Here is a 17,186-nt window from a genome sequence, read left to right on the forward strand (position 1 = left end):
AAATCCAACTGTCCTGAGTAAGGGTGAAGGAGCAAAAGGCCATCCCAGTGTAAATTCAGGAGGCCAGGAGATGCATGGTGTGCTCTGCCTTCAATTTCCCATCCAGACTCCAACTACCAAGCTGTCACCACCTAACAAAATTGTTTTAAACATCAGTATCAATGTCCTGGTAACTACAAGGTGTAGAAACATTCCCACTGGCATTTGAACCAAAATTTACAGCTGCCACAAGTTGCTGAAAAAATTTTAAAGGTCCAAAATTTGGAAAATATCCAAAATACACCCCAACATGGGAGTTTTATTAACAACACTCCAAATTTTGATGTGATTTCATATTCTAAGTAGCTAATCATTTTGATTTCTCTTTTTTGCTTATAGTGGTGTTAAATGTATGAAATATAAGGTAGGCAAGGCTTATTTGTTGCCAGCATAATCAGTAAAAGACAGAAAGCCTTCACTGAAATGTTAATTTTCATGGTGTTGTCCTGTCCGACATCTTTTGCTAAGAACTTTGAGGCTTTCTTGTATACAATACATTTTCCCCTTATTTTATTATTTATTTATTTATTTATTTTATGATGGAAAACATTTTTCAGAGATCACTTAGGAGCTTTAAATTTTCCATGAAAGTTTGTAGGGCCACTTCCAAAGTGGCCTGAGGCTCTCAGTGACAGATATTAAGACCGTACCATGTCATCTATACCTGCTTGAGAAAAGTGCAACCATCACAGCCCTGACAGAGGCATTTTCCCCTCTCACTGCCTTTTCGATACAGGCAGTTTGTATCCTGTTCTCTGAACACAGGTCAATGCCACTGTAGCTGCTTCCACAGCAGCCCAGCTTCACTTCACTCTCCCGTCTGTTACTCTGAACTTTGGACACATCTGCCAGCATTGGGGGGGGGGGAGGGTTATTCACGTGGGATTCTTTTACCTGTCCCCTGGATAACGTTTAGTCATGTTTAAAGCCCACCAATGCCAAGCCCACGTGGATCATTCTCAATTTGCTGAGTCAACAAAAGTCAAACAAGTAAAGTGGTTCTAATTAGAAATGCAGCTCAAAGCCACCTTTGTACTTTTTTCCCCCTTAGGTATATAAAAATTTAAATCTATTCAGTATTAGTATATTTTGATGATAAATATTTGATGGTAAATATGATAGCAAATATTCTTTGCTATTTTCACTCTCTCCGTCAATCCTGTCCCACCTGTGACTCCAGCCACTTCCCCCTTCCCTGGGGATGGATTTGAAATGATACCATCTCTTTTTCACAAAATGATACCATTATCATGTCAAAACCTTAAAGTTACATAGCCAGTCAGAGCTCAAATGTCCAACCATCTCATAACTATTGAGCTGTTGGAAGTAGAATCTAAGTAAGACCTACCCATGTTCGTTTATTTTTATTTAATAATGTGGCTGCCCTGGGCATTGTTAACATTCCTGGGCTCGACCTACTTGATGACAGTAGCACACACCTCAAGTCGTGATAACAAGTATGTCTCCAGACATTGCTACATGTGTCCTGAGCTCCAAACGGCCCACCCTCCAAGTTAAAAACCACGTATGCAAGCTTCAACCTGATCGTGCTATATATCTAATTATTTCACAACAAAACTGTCTTATTTTCGTATCTACTGGTCTACACTTAGTTCCTTCATGTGTCAAGAGCTTTTATAGATAAAATTTAATTTTCAGTGACTAAATATTTTAAAGCACATACAGGTCTTGAAATCTATGTCATTAAAGGAAAACATTTTGTGGTTATCTCAGAATCACTAAAGTCTGGCAGACTTTTGATTCTAAGAATCAAAATTTAACAATAAAAAAAGTTAACTCCGTAAGTGGGTAGACATGGAAATGTAACTAATAAAACTGGGTCAAAAACAGTTACTTAAAATTGCAGTCTTCCTTCCCCCAATTTTTTCTTGTACAAAGGGGACCCACCTTTTTAGTTCTTCTAATTAAAATATAATTAGATTGTTTTCTTCCTTCCTATTTCTCCCTCCAAGCTTTCCTGTGTAACTCTCCGCTGCTCTCTCTCAAATTCATGGTCTTTTTTACTAGTTGTTTTACACCCACTCTCTATTTACCATCTACATATTTATCTACACACATAAGTATACTATATTCTAATATATAATATATACAATATATTATGTTAGTATATTAATTATAATATATAATAATATAATAATTGTATGGTGTGTAATAATATATAATTAATTATATATACTTTACATATTATATACACAATATATATTAGAATACAGTATACTTGTTTACATATATTTAGGAATACATGCTCGGTCTACATAACATTATTTGAATGTGTATGATTTAAAGGTTTTTTGAATAAGGAAACCATTTAAGACATTAAAAAAAAATGTCTCAGGAAAAACCTGTGGCCCCTGAGACCAACAGGGATCAGAGAGCAGCAGAGGTTGATTAGAGGGGAGGGGGCTCCCCTTTTTGGGAGAAAAGGGAGAGGGGAAGGGGGAAGGGGAGGACTGGGAGGGAGGGGCACCCTTGGGTTGTAAAATAAATTAAAAAAAAAAAAACAATCAAACCAACATAAAAACCTGGTGTGCATTTCACCACTAGAGGGCGAGGTGGCTTTAGCGATTGTGATTTTTTTCTGCTGGGTGCAGTTACTGTGATTTACCCTACATTTTAGTCTCTTGATTAAAACTTAAGGAACCCACTGGGTAGTTTACTGTTGTGTGTCGTCGAAGAAAGCGGAACCTGGGAGGCAGACAGACCTGGTCCCTCAGCTTGACGCCTCCAGGGCGGAACTCGGTTCTCTGCTTCTCCCATACATTCTGCTGGTATACCTCTCAGCTTGGACATTGACTGGAGCAGATGTCTTGGAGTGGGAAGGAACCTGCCTAGACCCACAGACCACAGAGGAAGAGAAACCATAATTTACTCCATGTTTGACCCGACACCAACAGAACAAATTGATTTCAATACAGGATAAACTGAAAAGAGGCTTAACAAACAAACATGTACATATATGTTTGCATATGCATACATAGATACATATGTATTTTTTAGTGTGTTTTATGTATTTCTACATTTTGTTTGTGAGAATTGAACATTGAACCTAGGTCCTGGCATAGACCGTGTAAGCCCTCTACCACTGAGCTTTTTTCCCAACTTTATATAGTTTTTGTTTAGCAACAGGGTATAAAAATTTTGCTCAGGCTAGTCCTAAACTTATACCATAGTCCAGGCAAGACTTGTATTTGTGGTTATTCTTCCCTCATTCCCTCCAGTAACTGAGGCTATAAGCCTGTGTATAACATAGGTATATGTACAGGCCCAGATCTGTTTTATTTTATTTTTGTGTTTTTAATTTGAATTTCTCTTTCTTTTCATAAATAGTTTACATGAATGATTTTATTTTGTAACCAAATTTTAGGCTCTTTTTCTCTTCTTCACATTATTTTCTTTTATCTTTGCTGTACTTTGACCTTGATTCTCTCTCTATCCTCCATACTTTTATTCTTGTTACTATCATCTTTACCTTCACTATTTTTTTATTAATTACACTTTATTCACTTTGCATCCCCCCATAAGCCCCTCCTTCCTCCCCTCCCAGTCCCACCCTCCCTCCCCCTTCTTCACACATGCCCCTCCCCAAGTCCACTGATAGGGGAGGTCCCCCTCTCCTTCCTTCTGATCCTAGTCTATCAGATCTCATCAGAGTGGCTGCATTGTCATCTTCTGTGGCCTGGTAAGGCTGCTCCCCCCTCAGGGGGAGGTGATCAAAGAGCAGGCCAATCAGATTATGTCAGAGGCAGTCCCTGTTCCTATTACTATGTAACCTACTTAGACACTGAACTGACATGTGCTACATCTGTGCAGGGGTTCTAGGTTATCTCCATGTTGGAGTATGAGTCTCTGGGAAGACCCCTGTGTTCAAATTTTCTGGTTCTGTTGCTCTCCTTGTGGGGTTCCTGTCCTCTCCAGATCTTACTATTTCCCACTTCTTATATAAGATTCCATGCAGACTATCAAAGCAGACACTGAGACTTATGGCCAACTGTTCGGCAGAGTGCATGGAATCTTATCTACCTTCACTCATTTTTAATTTTGCAGTTTATTCTGTATTATATTGCCTCTCTCTTTTCACTGGTTATTGGTGCTTTCTCTGCTGCTCATAGTTGATTTTTTTAATTGAATTTCTGTACCTGGTTTGTTTTTGTGTTGTGGTATGGTGATCTGCTGTCTCTGAGTAGCACAGCAACTGAAACCTAAAGAGAAAACTGCTCATTCTGAAGACTCTGATATGAAAAAGACAGACATCTCAAAAGATGTACAGATTACATCAAAGAAACATATGAACAAGCCAGCCAACATAACTTCTACAAAAGACCATGACTTTTCACTAACTTAATCCAAATATCCTGAAGTTATTGATATGCTGAGTAATTCAATCTAGTCTTTTTATAATTTCAATATTTTTCCTCACAATTTATTCATTAGATATCTGAATGAAGCCCCTTCCCTCAACTCTCCCAGTTCCATCCTCCCTCCCTCACTCTTTCCCCCTATTCCTGTCCCCTAGTCCACTGAAAGGTGGAGTTCTTCACCATTGCCATCTGTCTATAGCTTGTTAAGTCTCATGAGGACTGCCTGGATCCTTTTCCTCTGTGGCCTGGCAAGGCCACATCACTAGGGGCGAATGACAATTCAATCTTTATTGGCTATGGAGGGTTTTATTGCTGTTGTTGCTGCTGATGGTATGACACAGTATTTGACAAAAGCAACTCAGGGAATGAACTATTTATTTTGGCTCCTGGCTTGTGGGTTCCGGCCATTGTTTTAGAACAGGAATGGTGGCAGCAGAGAAATACAGTTGGCCACTATCCAGATCCACCATCAGTCAAGAGGCAAAGTGAGAAGAATGATCGTCTTCCTTATTCTGTGGCTTGAACATCTCTGTGGAAACACATATGTATACATATAAAACTTAAAATTTAACGTGTTTCTGTCTTCATGTGTTTGTCTTTGCAGCATTTGTCTTTCTGAGTCTAGCTTATGTCACTAAACATAATTTCCACCTATGTTTCTAAAAATGTCTTCAAAATGACTTCATTCCTCTTTATGACTGAATATAGTTTTGTTATATGCATATACCACATTATACTTATCCATTAATCTGTTAATGGACAAAAAAAGTTTCATATCATAATCATTACCAAGCACGTTATTCTAAAACATAATGTTTTATCCTAGACCCTCAAAGTCTAAAGATCACCATAGTTAAGGTGGAGCACACTTAATCTATCTTCAGAGATACCCAAAGCCTTAACTTGCCCAATACTCCTAAAAGTCTAAGTACTGATTCTCTACCGAGATTTAGGCTTTTAACTATAAGCCCCTGAAAAAAAATTTTTTTTGAAAGTTATATCCTTCCATCATAAAAATGCCACAAAGCAAGCATTCACATTCTAAAATGGAAGAGTGGGAGGATGACAAGGAAACGCCAGATGAAAGCAAGGTGGAAAGGCACTAGAACAAAAAGGAAACCCTGAAGTCCGTGTCAAACATCTGAGAATTATGAAGGCGTCTGGGCTTCAACATGCTTGAGGAGACACCTGCTCCAGTTTGGAGGCAGTCAACACATGTGATCTCTTTCTCAGGCCAATCCTTCCTCAGCAGACATTTCCTGATCCATACAACTCCACCATCCTAGAGCTTATACCTAACTTAGGCTCCACCTTCACAGCTTCACACTATAGGATCTTAGGTTTTCCTTGAATGTTCTAACTGTTCTCTGGACTCAGTAGCTTTCTGGAACCTTGAAATAAGCCTCCACGGTCCTATAACTTTTGTATTTGTCCTTGCCTGATGTTTTATTCTGGTTTCTACTGATGTTATAAAGACTATGACCAAAAGGAAATTGGGGAGGAGAGGGTGCTGGGGATTGGCCTGGTGCCTGTGTATTTTAATAGTAATTACTGGCCACCAAGGTCTTGTTTCTCTCAGATGTGCTTATTCTCATATACCTGTCTTTGTGTGTACCTTGTTCCATCTAATTTAAAGCTGATTGGTTGATAAAATATGCTGAAGCTTGGAATTGGCAGAAGGGGAGGTGGAGTTTGGGGTTCACAGGGTAGGGTTGAGGGACCATGAGAAGAGGAGGAAGGAGAAGAAAGGATCAGAGGAGAAGAAAACAGAACAGCGCCATGGTTATCGTGGGAAAGGAAAACATGGCTGATCAGCGTGGTTGGAGGAGATGGAGAACATTAATAAGTATTTTGGGATCATGGATGGGAGGTAGCTCAAGACTGGGGCTGGGAGGTAAAGTTAGTTTAGAGGGTTAATATCTGCAATGCCCCAGGTAAAGGCTATTTTATAAAATACAGCAGGTGTCTGTGTCTTTACTTGATTGCTAGCGGGTTAGATAATACCACTGCAACAATTACAGCCGAATAATAAACGTTATTAGGCCACACCTTCTCCACAACAAAAATCTGAAATTTCTCAATCAGAAAATATCATGAAGGGAATTCAAAGCAAGAACCTGGAGGCAGAAAGTGGATCAGGGTCATAGAGAAATTGCTTGCTCCCCATGGCTTGCTCAGCTACCTTTTAGATACAAACCAGGACCACCTGTATAAGACTGCCAGTACCCACAGTGGGCTGGGCCTACACATATCAATTATTAGTGAAGAAGATGATACCTTGGCTTGTCTATAGGCAAATATTGTAGAGGAACTTCCCCAGTTGACATTCCACTCCCAGATAACGCCAGCTTGGGTCAACCTGACAACAAACAAAAACATTTACAATACACCACCATGTAGATAGGATTGCCAGGTTCTACTAACTTGAGGTATAGTTTGGTCCCCTTCTAGCACAATAGGGGACTCTTTGCATTTTGGTCAGTGAACTTTGGACACTGTTTCTTAGGTGGCAGCTTGAATACAGCATTCTCAATCAGGACCTTACCTTTGTAATTAATTTACATTTTCATAAGTTGGGGCCTTCCACACAATGATAAGGTTTTCCTCTGGGGCCACCTTTTGCATGGATAGAGTGAAAAAAAAAATCCACTTTAAGGTTCCAATGTCTTCAGCAATTACAGCTGCTTCCTTGACAGCTCCCTTATCTGCATGTGTAAACATCTGTTCCCTTGCCTGACTTTTCAATGCACAGGCAAGTGCAGGGGTCTTTGCCAAACCATCACATAGGTGATTTCTAGTCCAGTTCCAATAGAGTCCTTGTTTCCCCCTGAAACCTTGTGAACTGATTTTCTACTCCCCAGATTTCTTTCAGCTTTGTGCTCTTTCAAACCTAAGATTCCCCCAGAATCGCCCAGAAATCTTTATACACAGCATTCTAAGGCTTCTCTAGTCCCCAGCTCCAAACTTTTCCACAGTCCTGAATCCCGGTTCCGAAAGCTTAGAAACTACCTGCTCGGGTTTATCACAGCATTGACCCCACTCCTGATATAACTGCACAGATGTAGCCCAGGGCAGTTCAGAGTCCAATTGGGTTACATAGTAATGTGAAGAGGGACTGCCTCTGACATAATCTGATTGGCCTGCTCTTTGATCACCTCCCTTTTGGGGGGAGCAGCCTTACCAGGCCATAGTAGAGGACAATGCAGCCACTTTTGATGTGAACTGACAGACTAAGATCAGAAAGAAGAGGAGAACCTCCCCTATTAGTGGACTTGGGGAGTGGCATGCAAGCAGAGGGAGGAGGGAGGGTGGGATTGGGAGGGGAGGAGGGAGGGGCTTATGGGGGGGATGCAGAATGAATAAAGTGTAATTGATGAAAAAAAAACATTCCTTGTTGTAAAAAACAAAATACAGCTTTAGGAAGGAATGGTTTGTTTGGTGAAAAGCTGGATGTTAGAACCATCATGATAGAGAAGGCACGGAGATGACAAACCTCTAGAGGCAGAAATATGAGGCAGCCGGCTTCATTATATCTGTAGTTGTAGAACATAGAGAGATGGATGTTGGTGTTCATCAGGCTTTCACACTTTCCTTCTTCCCACTTTTATACAGTCTGGGCATGCAGCCCACATTGAGGTTGTGTATTTCCTTTCAGTCAAAACTACATAGAAACACCCTCACAGACAGATCGAGACCTGTGTCTCCTCAGTGACTCTAAAACCCAGTCAAGATGATAATGAAGCTTTATCATTACATTTAGTAAAACCGTCACACCTCTAAGATGAATTTAAATATACATAATTAAACAATAGATTTAAATACAAATATTCCTATCTCCAAAAAAATTTTTAAAAATGCAGACTATCGACATGTGTGAAAAGCAAGATCCAACTAGGTTTTGTCTGCAAAACATGCACTGACTAAAGGTTAAAAAAAATGATTTTGCAAGCCAGTAGAATCTAAAGGTAAGCAAGAGTGTAACTCACATGTCCGCAACATGTCTGCAATAATCAGTTAATAAAATAATTTAAAATATGTGTGCAATGAATATTAAACCAACCAATTTCATAAAATAAACCCTACTGAAAATGAAGGTATAGTTTAATTCAAGCACAATAGTGCATGATTTCAATGTCACATTGCTATCAATAGATGACATAAGTAGATTCAATAAAATTCAACAAATTTCTAATTGAAAGTATCATAGATCAAATATACTTTAAAGACATCTATAGAATATTCATTGTAATCACTGAAGAATACAAATTCTTCTCAAGCACTCAAGGAAATTTTACATGAATCAGTCACAATTTGAGATATAAAACAAGTATTAATACATAAAAAAGTCAACAACATTTCATGTATATTATTAGGGTATAATGGAAAAAGACTAGACATCAATAACAAGTGGAACTACAAAAACTATACAAACTTGGAGATTCAATAATACAGCTTTAATAGATATAACCTAGAACCCCTGCTCAGATGTAGCCCATGGCAGCTCAGTATCCAAATAGGTTCCCTAGTAAGGGGAACAGGGACTGTTTCTGATATGAACTCAATGGCTGGCTCTTTGAACTCTTTCCTCCCCTGACCCAGAGGGAGGAACAGCCTTTCTAGGCCATTGCAGCCAGCCCTGATGAGACCTGATAGGCTAGGGTCAGATGGAAGGGGAGGAGCACCTCCCCTATCAGTGGACTTAGAGAGGGGCAAGGAGGGAGGGTGGGATTGGGAGGGAATCAGAGAGGGTACTTCAGCTGGGATACAAAGTTAATAAGCTGTAACTAATATAAAAATTTAATTAAAAAATACAGCTTTAAATGACCAGTCATTGAAAAATAAGGTTGGGTAATTAGAGATGAATATAATTAAAGTACATATATACATGTGCAAAATATCGTAATGATGGCTGAAAAGATTGTTTATCAGTTATGAGCACTTGTTACTCTGATAGAGGATCCAGGTTCAGTCCCCAGTACCCTCACAGCTGCTAACAATCTTTGTAACTCAAGTTTTTGGAGGTCTAATGCCATCTCTGGCCTTCACGTATCATGCACATACATGATACAAGATATACAGGCATGTAAAACATCCATACATATAAAATAAAATAAATATATAATAATTAACCTTATTATTTCCTATAACTAATATATGCTAGTAGAGTCTTTGTATTTTAAAAATGCTTATTATTAGTAGTATTAAGGTATCTAATAAGTAAAAGAAGAAAATAATTACACAAACCAATTAACTCTAAGAAGTCCATAGATGGGATTTAATAAAATCTAGCTAGCTGAAAAGGGTTTTGTATATGGCATAACAGTACCCACACAAATACTATAAAATTGGTAATTGTACAGACATTTTACTAAGTAAAGATTTTGAAGATGGATTAATAGTAGACTCAGAATTTGAATTCAATTCTACCTGATTCCAGAACTCAAGTTTAGTTTTCTGCACTTAGAGACCTAATCAAGCTTTAATGCAAATATGTATGCCATATTATCATATATTATAGTACATTTGCTTTCTTTGCTACCATATGAAATGTTCACATTTCTCTTTCTGCTTATAGATATGTAAACTCTATAAATTCGTGGATCTTGTTTTGCTTTTTTATAGATTTCCTCTTTACCATGTACAAACACACGAAAAGTTTTGTTCAACTGTTGAAGCTCATCATTTTTTTGTCTACATACATAATCTCTTAACAACTCAGTAAGTTATTGTTTCATGGAACTGTGAAGAAACTTCTTTTCAAGCAATGTTGAGGATACCCTTAAATAACATAGTTAAGTAACAAATATTATTGGAATTGGTTTATGCATTACAAAATACACCTTAAACTTATTACAATATTTATTTCACTTCTCTAAGTGATTTAAATAATAATAATCTTATTTATTTGTGTTGTGAATTTCTATTGTGGAGATTTTTCTAACACATGAGATTTTGAAAACAATATGAGCCACAAATAGTCATCTTTACCCCAGATAACTATTAATGTGTGATCAAATTCATTTTGTGTATATCTCATCAAAACAAGCAAGATATTTAAAGGACATTTCTAGACTCAGATAACTTTTTTCCAGAAACAATTTATTATATCGTTAAAACATAAGATATTTCAGAAGCACAGTACTGATACTGAATATTACAACAAGGTATAAAACAATTATTTAATATCATATGACTAGCCAATCTCAAATCTCTGTACTTGTCTTCTAAGTGTGCTTTCTCCATTAGGTATTTTTTTTAACTAGGATATAATGTCACCTTATATTACATTGGTTTGTAAGTAGATTAAGACAAGATTCTTGTTTGTTTTCCTTTCCTTGGTCTTATTTACTGACTTTTCCCCTCAAATAATATAGTGTAATCTATCCTTGGGAATGCTTCAGAGGGATTTAATTTTCTCCATTAACAATTCCTTTCCTCTAAGACCATCTATTCTATCAAGTTTGTGCCAAATTTTTCAACTTATCTATTTTTTTTTAAGTTTTAAACTTTTAAGATAGATTTTTCTCAAAATGGTTTGGATCAATTATTTTTATATTATCATAACCAAAATATGTTTAAAAATAAAGATTAATTTTGCCCATGTTTTCAAATGTTTCAGTCGACAGCCACTTGGGCTCATGCATCTGAAAAGAGCATCTCAGCAGCGGGAGCCTGTGACAGGAAAACTTTGTCACCCCACTGAAGACAGGAACCAGAAGGGACAAGATACAAGATTTGACCCAGGACCAGTTCCAACCCTCCTCCTTCTGCCAGCCTGGTCCCACCTCTCAAAGTCTCCATGACCTTCTAAAATGGTACCAACACCGGGACATCAAATGTTAAGACTTATTAAGCCTGTCAGGAAGACAGCCTATCTGTGAAGACTCCATTCGGTGTGAGTAGATGCTGGTGTAGTAAATCCCCAATAACATGCCCCTCCCCATTTCCTCCTTCCACCATCTCCGCCCATTAACCCCATAAATCTCTACTCAGCTGTGAAGATGAGAGCTGGCATGTCTGTACTGGTTTGTCACAGCACCTTCTCTGATCAAAGTCAACACACTGCAGCTCTTTAGTGGATAACAGGACTTCATAAAGTATCACTGAGTTGACTTCTTTCTTTCTTTATTATTTTATAGTAATTAGTTTATTTACTTTGTATCCTAGCTGTAGCCCCCTCCCTCATTCACTCCCAATCCCACTCTCCCTCCCTCATCTCCTTCCTGCCCCTCTCTAAGTTCATTGATGGGGGAGGTCCTCCTCCCCTTCCATCTGATCCTAGCTTATCAGGTCTCTTCAGGGCTGGCTACAATGTCTCTTCTATGGCCTAGCAAGGCTGCTCCTCCCTTGGGGGGGTCAAAGAGCCAGCCACTGAGTTCATGTCTGAGGCAGTTTCTGTTCCCCTAACTAGGGAACCCACTTGGATACTGAGCTGCCATGGGCTATATCTGGACAAGGGTTCTAGGTTATATCCATGAATGGTCCTTGGTTGGAGAAACAGCTCAGATATATTTGGTCCTTATGGAGCACCTGTCCTCTCCAGGTCATACTAACTTCCCCTTCTAGCGACCCCAAAAATTCAAGCAGAGAACTTCTTCAGCTGATAAACACCTTCAGCAAAGTGGCTGCATACAAAATTAACTCAAAAAAATCAGAAGCCCTCCTATGTACCAAAGACAAAAGGGCCAAGAAAGAAATTAGGGAAACAACACCCTTCACAATAGCCACTAATAACATAAAGTACCTTGGGGTGACTCTAACCAAGCAAGTGAAAGACCTGTTTGAGAAAAACTTCAAGTCTCTGAAGAAAGAAATTGAGAAGATATCAGAAGATGGAAAGATCTCCTGTGCTCATGGACTGGTAGGATTAACATAGTGAAAATGGCTATTCTGCCAAAAGCAATCCACAGATTCAATGCAATTCCCGTCAAAACACCAATACAATTCTTTATAGACCTTGAGAGAAAAATTATCAACTTCATATGGAGAAACAAAAAACCCAGAATTTCCAAAATGATCCTGTACAACAGATCATTTGGAGGCATCTCCATCCCTGATCTCAAGCTGTACTACAGAGCAATAGTAATAAAAACTGCATGTTACTGGCATAGAAACAGAATGGTGGATCAATGGAACCAAACAAAAGACTCAGAAATAAACCCACACACCTATGGCTACTTGATTTTTGACAAAGAAGCCAAAACCATTCAATGGAAAAAAGACAGCATCTTCAACAATTGGTGCCTGTCCAACTGGATGTCTACATGCAGAAAAATGAAAATAGATCATATTAATCACCCTGCACAAAGCTAAAGTCCAAGTGGCTCAAAGACCTCAGCATAAAACCATACACACTAAATAGGTTAGAAGAAAAGGTGGAGAAGAGCCTAGAACTCATTGGCACGGGAGACAACTTCCTGAACAGAACACCAACAGCACAGCTGAGTTGACTTCTGAGTTTCTTTTGAAAATCTTCTTCCATTGTGCAATGATAGGATTTTAAAACTAATAACTGTGTGCTTCAAGGAGGCCATCACCATACCCTCATTTCCTGCCCTCCTATCAACGTATCAAAGTGTGCCTTCAAGAATAATTAGTGTAAAGTGGGGTGGCTTTTCTTCCTAGACTTGTTTGATTACTCTGTTGCCTGTGTCAGGATCTGTTCTCATTTACACCACTCCTAACAATTAAAAGCTCTTTCTGGAATCTTTATTATATTCCATGAATAGACAGCATGACGGAGTCTGAAAGGCATTTTCATCCATACTGACTGCAGTCTTCAAGAACAGTGAGGTCACTGGTTCAGAATTGTGGTGCTCACTGCAGATTCTTCAAAAATGTCACTGCACTGAAGTCTTTCCTGTTTGTTTCCAAGTTGTTAGGGAAAATCACCTTAGTCAAAACTGCTCTTGTACTTTAGTTCTCAATAGTCCAAGATATTACCCATAAAACCCAAAGTTAATACAATTAGAAAATTCATTTAGGCTGTTTACTAAACTACTGATGGAGATAATTAGACTGCTGCACTGAAGGGCCTGGGATGATTCAAAACTTTGTTAGCACAGCTACAACTTTGAGGGCTGAGGGGTGAAGAGCCCCACCCTGCTCTTCCAGAGGACCAAGACTGTTCCCAGCATCCATGTCAGGAGGCTCACAGCTTCTCGTGACTACAACTCCAGGGGATCTGACCCCCTCTCTGGAATTTCTCAGGTACTTACATATTCATACACATACATTGATACTCACAAATAAACACATAATTCAAAATAAAATTAATGTAACAAAATAATTTGACTAATAAAATATTTAAAGAGACTTATCGCTCTTTAAGCCATTCTGAGTTTATGTAGAGTGGGTATGATGTCTACATCAAAGGTTCTCAACCTGAGGGTGGCGACCCTCTTTGGGATGGCCAATCTTTTAAGAAGGGTTGCATATCAGATATTCTGTATATGAAATATTCACATTATGGTGCATAAAAGTAGAAAATGACAGTTATGAAGTAGCAACAGAAATTTTATGGTTGGGATACACGACAACATGAGGAATTGTATTAAAGGGTCTCCACGTTAGGAAGGTTTAGAACCACTGCTCAATATAAACTCAGCAAATTTCATCTTCTCTTCACATCTATAGCTTGTTTTGACATCACAATTAGGTGTGTATGGAAACATGACATTGGATGAAGATGTGCAGATAACTCATTGCACAAGACTGTGGGAGGCAAAAAGTGATGTTCTGATGTGATATGCTGCTCACAGACAGTACAAATGGCCTTTGCAGAATTGCAGGCAGTGTTCTTTCCCATTTTCATAAAGCCAGTGTGATGTGTGCTTAATAAGGGGTTATCTCCAAGTGTTAGCAACTAAGTTGTGTATTTAGAGCTTGCAACACATTTTAAGTTCAGCGTGTGCTATAATCTAGAGATCTTGATTAAACAGACAAATCCAAATTCGGAGACTCTGACTCAGAATGTCTGGAGTGAAGCCCATACAGCTACACTTAAGTTCCCAGAGATCCTTGTTGGTCCACACACTGATCTGAGACACCTTGGCCTATCTGATGATCTAATGGCTACAACATCTCCCCCACATCTATTTAGGCCATCAGACACTGACTTGTGCTATTCATGGAGTCTAATTTGCACTGTTCCAGACAACTGCAGGAACATATTCATATACAGTCCCACTTTTGATAACCCCAACAAAACCAACACCATTTCAAAGTGCCTTAAACATTATGGCACTGTACAGATTCTTCAAGGAGGGAAGGGAAGACCCTGAGACTAAGGCTTAGTAAGGCAGGACTGGAGAGATGGTTCAGCAGTAAAGAGCATTTCTTTTCTTCCCAAGGACTCAACTTTTGTTCCAAGCATCCAAATGGTGGCTAGCAACCATTGTCCTAAGGGAGCGAGTACCTTCTGATGAACATACAGACTTGCAGGCAAGACAGCTCAGATAGTGAGAAAATGAAATAAATATCTAAAACTGAATTTGTAAACAAAGAATTTAGGCAATGAAGGGGGATTAAGAGAAGCATGTTGGGTAGAGATAGTGTCAATGGAGAGGAAAGTTGTAGGATTGTTTTTTGTTTGTTTGTTTTGTTTTTTGTTTGTTTTTGTTTTTGTCTTTTGATAGCCAGTCTCATCAAGTTCCATGGCAGCTGGATAATAAGAGACTGTGGCCACCAATCACAGTACCCCCACCTGCGCGCGCGCACACACACACACACACACACACACACACACACACACACACACAACGGCTAATGGAGCAGACCCAAAAGAATGGAAAAATATAACATTTAAGGACACAGCTCTCCAAAGCATCCCCTTTCCCAGTTCTTGCCGGTTGGTAATGTTATCCCTCCTGTCCATAGTTAAATGTTTAATATCTATACTTTCTATCTAAAGAGAAAGGAGGTATTAACTGACATTTATTTATTAGGCATCAAGTGCTATTCTAGGCCCATTGCTTGCAACATCACCTTTTAGTTTCTGACAGCGTTTTAGAAAAGAGTCTACTGTGGAAAAGCAAAACTCAGTTCCTACCATCCCTTGGATGGGTGGCTTTACCCTTTCTAATCACAGTATGGTAATTTGTAGGAGAGGATGGTTATTCTATCTCTGTCAAATTGTTGTGAGGACTAATATATGTAGCAGAGTGCCTGACCTGTATCAGACCTCTTAAATGGTACCTTTATTTTTATAATTACATAATTGTCCTTATTGGGGGAAAAACCTGAGGAACTTGCAAAACTCAACCACTTGGTGAGAAATAGGCAGACTTCAAATCTGGGTACTGTTTTTCAAACGTCATTGCCATTGTCTTAGTTTGCCAATAATGAAAGTGTGGTCCACATTCTAGTAAGACTTTCGCATCAAAACAAGACTGAAGAAAAGATCATCCTGAGTGAGGTATGCCAGAGTCATAAAAACACACATGGTATATACTTACTTATAACTGGATATAAGACACATAATATAGGATAAACAAACTAAAATCTGTACACCTAGAGAAGCTAAGCAAGAAGGAGGAACTGGGTAAGATGATCAATCCTCATTTAGAAAAACAAACGGGATGTACATTGGAAAAAGGAGAAAACAGGGAACAGGACAGGAGCCTATCACAGAGGGCCTCTGAAAGATTCCACCCAGCTGTGTATCAAAGCAGATGCTGAGGCTCACAGCCAAACTCTGGGCAGAGTGCAGGGAATCTTATGAAAGAAGAGGGAGATGAAACACCTGAAGGCAACAGGAGCGCCACAAGGAGAGCAACAGAACCAAGAAATCTGGGCCTAGGGGTTTTTTCTGAGACTGATACTCCAACCAAGGACCATTCATGGATATAACCTAGAACCCCTGCACGGACGTAGCCCATGGCAGCTCAGTGTCCAAGTGGGTACCCTAGTAAGGGGAACAGGGACTGTCTCTGACATGAACTGATTGGCATGCTCTTTGATCACTTCCCCGAAAAGGAGCAGCCTTGCCAGGCCACAGAGCAGGACAATGCCACCAGTCCTGGTGATTCCTGATAAGCTAGGGTCAGAGGAAAGGGGAGGAGGATCTCCCCTATCAGTGGACTTGGAGAGGGGCAGGGAGGAGATGAGGAAGGGAGTGTGGGTTTGGGAGAGAATGAGGGAGAGGGCTACAGCTGGAATACGAAATGAATAAACTATAATTAATATAAAAATAAAATTTTTAATTAATTAGTTAATTAATTAAAAAAAACAAGACTGATAGAAATAGAGAATCATGGACTCTACACAGGTCAATAGAGTCTGAATCAAACCTCTAAGTAAAGTTCACTGGATTCTGGTATGATTTTTAGAATATCTTCAGGGGTTTTGCTTGGATATTAAAATCTGGAAAGCACAACTCTGCTATCATTTCCATTAGTAGTATGATGCCCTTTCCCGGGACATGAATTCATTACCAATATATACCTATTCCATCAATAGAGAAGTCTGATATATATGTATGTACTATATTGTAATATGTGTAATATATAAAATATGTATAATATATGTAATATATGTGTATGTAAAACATATATATGTACATCTACATATATCCTAGTCACCTTCAAAATTACAACTGCAGCAATGAAACTCTCTAAATTTAAAGAGCATGATCATTTTGTCTCCAACATTCTTACTCAGTCTTTTGGCTAATGGTTGTACTTTGTCTCCAATATTCACTAAAGAAGTTTTCTATCTACCTCAAAGATTGGTTGTCCTTTACTGAATGGGCTTGAATATTCTACATAG

This window comes from Meriones unguiculatus, chromosome 1 (genome assembly GCF_030254825.1).
Source record: "Meriones unguiculatus strain TT.TT164.6M chromosome 1, Bangor_MerUng_6.1, whole genome shotgun sequence".
NCBI classification, from domain to species: domain Eukaryota; kingdom Metazoa; phylum Chordata; class Mammalia; order Rodentia; family Muridae; genus Meriones; species Meriones unguiculatus.